We start from the raw sequence: 9,873 nt of genomic DNA, 5'->3' as shown, positions 1-9,873 counted from the left end.
AAAAAAAAAAATGTTCCTTATTAGACAGCTCACATAAAAAATGTTCAAAAAAATAAAATGTACTATTAAAATATAAGATCTTGATTTGCACCCATTTGAGGGTATTTTGTGCTCTCGTAGATGCCTTGGTCCGTTCTCTGGAGCAGAGCTAAGTGGACAATTCTGCGGGTAGGAAGCTGTTAATTAACAAAATGTTTGACGGACCGAAATCCCAGTTCAAACAGGAACATATATATTCGTTACTTCAATATCATTGAAGGCAGAACTTGGATTGTCTTCACTGTGATAATGCTTGCAGCTAGAAGTGCTGTAAATACGTAGGGCCCAATCAATATTCGTAATTTGAAATGATCTGACATATTTGATAATAAACTGTTTAGAATAGTAGAAAACCTGAGGTACACACAAACATTATTTTTATCATGTACCATTAATTCTTAATGGAAGCTTAAAATAATTAACCAAAAGTGACGTCTATATTGTTGTACATATTTAGTTGTTTGCCAAGCAGCTGTAAATTAGCATTTATAAATCAGAAATATCTTTGTCCCATTTGTTACTAGTGGAAAATAAATTTTGTGAAGTTTTCCCTAATGCCTTTTATGGAGCTCTAGGTGTCTAACATGATTTTTTTGAATATTGTTATTGTATTTAGAAATGGTACAGGGGTGCATGGGTGGTCCAGTTGGTTAAGCATCGAACTTTGGCTCAGGTCATGATCTCACTGTTTGTGAGTTTGAGCCCTGCATCAATCTCTCTGCTGTCAGCACAGAGCCCATCTCTCCCCACCACCTCTCTGGCCCTCTCCTGCTTGCGTGCTCCCTCTCAAAAAATAAGTACATAAACATTAAAAAAAAAAATGGTACAAATAGAACAGAATTTAGAAAGTGTTCATACGAATTAGAGGTAGAGGGCAATGATCCTTGTTTTTCTTCATGGTATTTTTCACAAAAAACTGGAATTATTTTTAGTTAAGCTTCATTGTATAGGTCTCACTAGAAAAAAATTAGATTTATTAAAGAGGAGTTGTGACTGACTTTTAATAATGGCATAAATTTAATTTGGAAGTTTTATTAAGTGATTTAAGGTAAATTATAATGTATATTTTTTGTTCAGAAATACTTATTTCTATCTATATTCATCTTTAATAATTATAGGTTGATTAGCATTTCAGTGTATCAGGTAGATGATGACCTTCAACTTGCTGATCCAGCTTTTGCTTTTCCTATGTTAATTTATGAATAATTTACATTTGGCCCATGGGCATTTTACAATACACAATGACACGGGTATCTTGATAAATTGCTAATTAACAATTTTATCCGCAACCTCTCTCCAATACAGAGTAGATATGCCTTAGGAACTTTGTGCTTTTAACTATGTCTAATATGGTTTTGCAAGAAGTAGTAAAGAACAACAAAATGAAGAATGGTTAGTTCCTATAAACTATGTGAAAAATGGTCTGAAGGTCAATTCAAGTACTTCTCATGAAAACTAATACCCCGTTTTCTTCTTAAAGGCATCTACACATTGTTTTCTATTCCATACACATGGGCTGTGTAACTTTATTGCTGATGCTTTAATGTCGTCTGAAAACTTATCAACCTAAAGACAATATTCTTGCAATTAAAAACAGGAGTAAAAACATGTAGAAAGGAAAATGTAACTGAACCACAAACCTCTATAGAAAGTATGTGTAATAAACAGAATGTGTCTTTAAAATGAACATGGTATCTAACAGCGGATTAGCAATTATTTTCAAAATTGAGAAAAAAGTGTTATGAAGAGCTTAAAAGAGTGGGCACTGTCATCCTCTTCTAATGAGGTGAGCAGTAGCATTTTGCTTTATTATTATTATTATTATTTTTTGTTTGAGTAGGCTTCACACCCAGAGCGGAGCCCAATGCAGGCTTGAACTCATGACTCTGAGATCAAGACCTGAGCTGAGATTAAGGGTCAGTAGCTTAGGGGCGCCTGGGTGGCTCAGTCGGTTAAGCGTCCGACTCCTGCTCAGGTCATGATCTCACCGTTCGTGGGTTCAGGCCCCACATCAGGCTCTGTGCTGGCTGCCTGCTCAGAGCCTGGAGACTGTTTCAGATTCTGTGTCTCCCTCTCTCTCTCTAACCTTCCCCTGCTCACACTGTCTCTCTCTCTCTCAGAAATAAATAAAAGAAAAAAAATTAAAAAAAAAAAAGGGTCAGTTGCTTAACCAACTAAGCCACTCAGGCGCCTTGCATTTTGCTTGAGATAGTACTCAAGTGGGCATTATGTAGTAATCACTCCAAAATTTTACATACTTTCTGACCTAATAGTGACATAAATAGGAAATATGGTTTAAGGAAATAACCCTAAATTCAAAAATGTTTTATGAAAAATTATGCTCATCAAAGTGTTATTTATAATAGAAAAGAATCAAAAGTTAATTTTCCATCAGAAAGGGAGTGGTTATTTATGACATATCCATATAATGGAATGTTACAAACTGATAAAAAGTACAATGTGGGGAATTACTTAAAATTACATTATATAAAAATAAAGTATAAAACTTCACTCAACAATGTTAATAATACTTTTCTTGGAAGATTGGAATATGCATTGCTTTTTCCTCTTTTCTACCATTATGTATTTGTCAATTATCTTTTATCACTATATATTTTTTTAATTCAAGAAAAATCAATTACAGAGTTCACTGCAATAACCTATTTGGAGATTATATGCTCTGGGCTTTTTCATATCCCAAGAAATTATATCATGTTAAAATAAGATTGCATAGTATGCTTTCAAGGACTCTCAAGAGTAAGGAGCCCTATTAAAGATTCTTTGGCTCACCTAGTTTAAGGCAGAGGCGATAGCATTTGTAGAAATCTTGATGCTGGTTAGAATCGATATTTATGAAGGATTGAAGGGAACCAGTAGCCAGTATAACTGTAGCTTAAAGAGGGAAGAGCAGGTCCAGTATCAGCAGATGAACAGACTATATGGACAAGCAGCAGATCATACTTGCTTTGATCCTTGTCCTCAGGGTAACGGGAGATTTTGAAAGGTTTTTGAAAAGAAAAATCACAAGACTAATGTACTTCCTAATCAGATCACTGACTTTAATTCTTTCAACACATACTCTCATTCTCTTTTCACTTGACTCTAATTTATATGTTAAAATCCTCTTTTTTCTTCTTGATATTGGTAACCTGTGTTTTCTTTTCTCCCATTAATTTTTCTTGATAGCGGCTTATAAATTTTAATTTTTCCAATAAACCAAATTGTGGCTTTGTTAATTTTTCTCTATTATACATATTATCCTCTATTTTGTTGACTAATGCTCGTATCTTATTTACATGCAACATTCTACATTATATAGGTTAGAGTTCTTTTCCTAGTTTAGTGAGATCCAGTTTAGATCACTGATATTTTCAGGCACTGATTTTCTGATATATGCACTTACGTGGTAAATTTCTTTCTAAACTTTGCCTTGACTGCATCTCACAAGTTCCATGGGTTTTGTATTCAATGGTATTCAATATAAATGCAGCCTAATTTCTATTTTCACTTCTTTTGACCCAGGGAATTTTTAGGAATACCTGATTTAATATTTGAGAGTATGGAAAAAATTTAGTTGTATATTTTGGCATTTGATTTCCCTACTATTGTGTTAAATTCATTCATAGAATTCTCAGTATAAAATTTGATATAGAATTTTCCATAGAATCCAATTATCCAGCAAATTTTACATAACTTATTTATTTATTTTAATGCTTACTCATTTTTTGAGAAAGACAGAGACGGAGAGGAGGGAGGAGCAGAGAGTGAGAGAGGGAGACAGAATCTGAAGCAGGCTCCAGGCTCTGAGCTGTCAGCACAGGCCTGACACGGGGCTCGAACTCACGAACCACAAGATCATGACCTGAGCCAAAGTTGGATGCTTAAGCGACTGAGCTACCCAGGTGCCCCAATTTTTTCATCTTTTAGTCTGTTTCTCATCTTTTCTTTTCTTTCCTTGAATATATTAAGGTTATTTTGTCCTCGTCTGCTGATTTTTAACAGTTGAGTTTCTAGAGGTGTGTGTTTATTGTAGTTTTATTCTCTCTCTTGTGTTCAATTATATAATCCTTTTATCAGCAAATATGGGAATATTTTTATAACCAAAACCTTGTAAATTGTAACATGCAGACAGACGGGGGGCTGATCACCTTAAAACTGAGCTGGGTAAAGCTTGAATTTCAGTGTCTGGTTCATTTCTTACGTTGGCGCTTAGCCTCTAAAGCTTTCGACACTGGCCAAGCTCATATTCTCAAATGAGAGGCTGCATTCAAATTGCAGATGCTCTCCAAAAAATGTACTTGCAAATGATCAGCTCACCTTTCCAAAATTGTCTTCTATCCTGGGCCAGAGTTCCTCTAGCACATGTTGCTTCCACAGCTTTCCAATGTGATTAAAAATTATCTTTTCAAGGGACTCCTGGGTGACTCAGTCGGTTAAGCATCAGACTTTGGCTCAGGTTGTGATCTCATGGTTCGCAGTTCATGGGTTCGAGCCCCACATCCAGCTCTGTGCTACCAGCTGGAGCCTGCTTCGGATTCTGTGTCTCCCTCTCTCTGCTCCTCCCTTGCTTGTTCTGTCTCTCTCTCTCAAAAATAAACATTAAGAAACATTTTAAAAATTACCTTTACCTTTTATTTGGCTTTTCTTCCCTCTACGTGTTCTTAGTAGTAGCTTGAACTGTTACAAACTACTCCATCCAAATGCCAGAGTATAGATGATTTTATTTTCTGATATTTTACCTACTTGTAAATTCTGATTTTTCTAAATTAAATATGAGATTTCATTTGTAATAAATACATAATGGAGACAAGGATATCTGATCCCACCATTTCCATTCAACACCTTACTGAAAGTTCTATCCAGGGCAAGTGGGCAAGAAAATGAAATAAAAGTCATCAAGATTGGAAAAGCAGAAATTAAATAATCTCTATTTCAGATGGTATGGTCATGAATATAGACTATACTATGTAATCCAATATTAAGCTATTAGAACTAATATATGAGTCAATAAGATTGTAGAATACGATATTAATATATAAACATCAATTGTGTTTCTGGATACTAGATTAATCATGTGTAAAATGAAGGTAAGTGAGCAACTCCACTTACAATATATCAGTAAGAATAAGACACTTAAGTATCAATTTAACAGAAGAAGTGAAAAATTCATACAATGAAAATGACAAAGCGCTGTTGAAAGAAATTAAAGAAGATCTAAACAAATGAGAACACACCCTAGGGTCCTGAGTCAGAAGACTTTGTATTGTTAAGATGGCAGTATTCTGAGTGGCATTAACGTACTGCCTCCAAATCCATCCACATTCTAATCTCTGGAACCTGTGAATGTCCCCTTGTATGGCAAAAAAGATTTTGCAGGATGTGGTTTAATTAAGGATTTTGACAGGGAGAGATGACACTGGATTATCTAGATAGATACAGTAAAAACTCACAATGGTCCTTATGAGAAGGACATGGGAAGAGTCAGAGTCAAAAGGCAATAAAATTGCTGAAGCAGAGACTGGAGCAAAGAACTTTGGCAGTTTGGGAAGGAGCCACAAGCCAAGGAATAGAGCAAGCAGTTAAAGGTACTGCAGCTAGGAGATACCGCTGGGATTTGCCCCCCAAAAAAAAAAAAAAAAAAAAAAAAGAATTGAATTGTCTAGTCCAGGTGGGATAGCCCTGGTCCTCCCTTGCCACCCTTGTAACATTTGCCTCTGGCCATGGTGATGGTTGGTTTCACCTTTGTTTAACTCAGGATGCATGTTAGTTTCAGGAGTAACTACATGGCTTGTTTACTGATTCACCTTCTTGCGATCCCATTCTCTTTTGCATGGATTGGAGATTCACCACAACCTCCTGATCCATGGCTTTCAGTCACTCATCAAGCTCTCTGTATTTCTACATTTCCGGATCAATGTTATGAAGCATGGCTGGATTATATATTATTATTCAGGGGTAGTCATTAGAAAAAATGATCATAACACCCTTGCAAAAATTTCACCATCTTCTATCATGTGTAGTATGTTATTTTTCTGTCTCTTGAGGTCCAGGTAATTGCACACAGGTTGCCATATTTCGTAACAATAATATTTAAAAAGTCTTTAAAAGCCTTTCAGTATTCTTCTAAAGAGATGACAAGTTTTGCTTCTCCAGTCCCATGATGTTATCCTAAGTAAAAATTTTACTGTAATTAATTTACCAGGTTTGAGTGTCTTGAAAGATTATGGGTTGAATACATTCGTGTAACTCATGGTAAACATTGCTAAGGGACTTCATTAATGTACCCATAATCTGAGATGTATGTTTTGGTAGCTATTGTACTTTGCCAAGTAGTATCAGAGAATCTAGAATACATTTACCATACATGACTCCAAATGATATGACTGATCACCACGTCAGGGTTGGGTTTAGCCTGTTCAGAAAAGTAAAGTGCTCTTCAGTCTGACATAGATAATCCTTCCATATGACAGTATTGTAAAAAGTGCTTTGCATCATAGGCTCCTTTTCTAAAATGTACCTAGAGAGAGGGCAATAGATCAGGGGATAATTGCCATTGAAAATATTGTCCCTGACAGTTCCCAGGAGGAGGGGGCACAGCACTCCACACAGAACCACATGAGGGAGCACTATGGTCAGTCAGGTGGCAGAAGGAACAAGGTCAAAGTGTGGCTCAAAGCCTTCATTCTGGTTTTTGAGGGAAGAAACAGGCAAGGTAAAGCAGGCCAAACTAAGCAAGTTTAGGAATGGATAATTTGAATAAGTTTGGTTGGCTCTGGGTTATAGCAGTGGTCCCTCATTATCCCATACCTGGATGTGGGGTGATTTAGGGCAGGGGGATAATGTTCCCAACAGCAGGAGTCTGATAATGAGACAGGCAGAGGAGTAGCTCAAGGGACTGATTAATTTGCATGTCAAATGCAGGTTCAAAGGCAAGTTGTTAGCTGTTTCTAGGAATTAGCTAACCCCTCCCCAGACCCACAGGGCCTCCAAATTGTCAAAGCAACATAAAATACCGAAAACAAAACCCAAGATGAATAGAACTCTATTCTCTTTACAGCTCCCCATCATATCTATGTCAAGAAATGGAAGGGCATACTTAAAACATTTTTCCTGCAAGCAAAGCTGGCAAAGATTAGCAGGTATCGAAGTCAGTTAGCTTGCATTCATCTGAAGCTTGTCTATTGCTATGTGAAGGATGCCAATTCCTCCCAGGGGCTGTTTGCTTTCCACAAGTACATTTGTTAACTGAGGGCAAAGCCCAGCAAAATAATTTGTTGCATATTGGATCTTCTCCTCATTGTAAGTACTGGTGAAAAGCTATACCTGGAAGAATCATATTTTGGAACCAGGAACACTAGGCATAGAAAACTTTGTGAACAAAACAGCAACCGAAGAAGTCTTCTAGTACACCGGGAGCCCCAAACATAGTGCCCAGATATGATAGGTTACCTGTATAAAGTTCCTTTTTCTTGTTGATCAATTCACAAAGTTGGCTTATTTGCCTTTGGGCTGAGAGCTAACACTGTGCACAAACTGAGGGCAGCCACCGTGTTTTCTTTCCCCAGAGTAGCCCAAGACGCAGCTTGAGCAGGAAGAGGTGACCACTGCGGGAGGAAGGGCCGCAATGAATCACAGGAGGGCCTCAAGCTTTTAGCACAAATTGACAAGTTAATTCAAAAGCTCATATAGAAGTCTAGAATGCCGAAATAACCTTCAAAAAGTAAGTACAAATCCCAAATTAAAAGCTTACTACAAAGCTATAGTAATCCAGCCTATGTAATCCTGGCCTAAAGGTAAATTTATAGATCAACTAAATAGAATTGACAGTTGAGAAATAACCTATATAGGGGCGCCTGGGTGGCTCAGTTGGTTAAGTGTCTGACCCTTGATTTCAGCTCACATCATGATGTCATGGTTCATGAGTTTGAGCTCTGCATTGGGCTCTGCACTGAGGCTGTGGAGCCTGTTTGGGATTCTCTCTCTCCCTCTCTCTCTCTGCTCCTTCCCTGCTTTCTCTCTCTCTCAAAATAAATAAATAAACATTAAAAAAAAAAAGAAATAACCCAAGACCAATCAATGGGTAAAGAATAATTTACAACAGATGGCCCTCAGACAACTAAATATCTGCATGCAAAAGAATAAATATGGACCTTCCACCTCACAATTTCACAAAAATCAATTCAAAATATGTTACAGATGTAAATGTAAGAGCAAAACTATAAAAGGCTTAGAGGAAAACATCTTTGTAAATCTCTGTGCCTTGGTTTACACAATGGTTTCTTAAATATAACACTCAAAGAATAAGTAACAGCTGCAAAAAAGAAAAATTCAACTACATTAAAATTAAAGCCTTTATGCTACAAATGATAGCAAAAGGAAAGTTAAAAGACAACCCAGAGAATCAGAGAAAATATTTGAAAATCACTTAACTGATATTGGCCTTTTATACATCTATAATATATAAAGATTCCTTAAAACTCAATAATAAAAAGACAATTTAATTTAAAAATGGGCAGAGAAGTTGAGTAGACATTCCCCCAAAGAAGACATAGAAATGGGCAATAAACACATAAAGACATGTTCAACATTAGTAATTATTAGGAGAATGCAACTTAAAACCACATGAGATACTAATTTACATGCACTATGATGGTTATAATCAAAGAGATAGTAAGAAGTGTTGACAATGACATGGAAAAGTTTGCATTCTCATTCATTGCTAGTAAGACTATAAAATGGCACAGCTACTTTGGAAATATTTTGGCAGTTCCTCATAATGTTAAGCAGTTACCATTTGACTCAGCATTTCCCTTCTAGGTGTATATCTAGGAGAAATAATAATATATGCCCACACAAAAATGTGTACGTGAATATTCATAGTAGCATCATCCAAAATAGAAAAAAAATGAAAATATCACAGATGTCCTTTAACTAATGAACAGATAATTAAAATGCAGTGTACCTATATAATAGAATGTTATTTGACAATAAAAAGTGATAAAGGACCAATACATTCTACAATACGGATGGACTGAAAACATTATATTAAGTGAAAGAAGCCAATTACAAAAGGCCACATATTATAAGATGCCATTTATAAAAAAATACTCAGAACAGATGAACTGATAAAGAAAGAAGAGTATTTAGCCTAGGATGTGAGGGATATGATGGAGGAAGGATTATAGAGCAAATGTTAATGGATATGGGGTTTATTTTTGAGTTGATAAAAATTTCCACAAGCTTAGATTGTGGTGATGCTTGTACAAGTTTGTGAATACATGAAAAACTATTGGAAACTTCAAATGGTTAATTTCATTGTGTGTCAATTACATAACAATAAGGATACTAAAGAAGTTACACATAAATGCAACGGAAATTACATTAAAGTATGAACATATACTGTTATATTGAAATTACATCAAAATAAAATACTTGAATTACATATGGAAATATTTATATTTGTCTTAAATCTGTTATTATTTATTTAAATGTACAATCATGAGCTTCAGAGTTGTTTACTAATCCAATTTCTGTAATTCTGCCAACATCATTCAAGTTTTAAAGGAACCTAAAATGGGATCACCAAGTCCTTCCACATTTTTCTGCCAAGGTGATGGTAAGCAGAGTTAAAGGTGGTCTCTCTCTCAATTAATAGGAGATCCTGATCTACTTAGAAAAATAACTGATGTTCTAAGAGTGTGCTCCCACAAGCCTATTGATCTATTGCTCTAGAAGTATAACCAATCATTCTCACAGCACACATTTCTGAGAAGCACTTCATAGGACTCACTTCTACTTCTGAGGTACAATTTTTTCCATTAAGTTCAACCTCTG

The 9,873-nt window shown here is 35.8% G+C and overlaps 1 pseudogene; it reads right to left on the bottom strand.

Moving 5' to 3' along the window:
• Positions 1–5,808: 5,808 nt before the first annotated feature.
• On the bottom strand, positions 5,809–7,549 carry LOC120237776 (annotated as a pseudogene).
• Positions 7,550–9,873: the final 2,324 nt, after the last annotated feature.

Source organism: Hyaena hyaena, unplaced genomic scaffold (assembly GCF_003009895.1).
Source record: "Hyaena hyaena isolate Hyena2069 unplaced genomic scaffold, ASM300989v1 scaffold_190, whole genome shotgun sequence".
NCBI lineage: Eukaryota > Metazoa > Chordata > Mammalia > Carnivora > Hyaenidae > Hyaena > Hyaena hyaena.
Note: the sequence above shows the minus strand (reverse complement) of the source record. Positions and strands in the feature narration are given on the sequence as shown.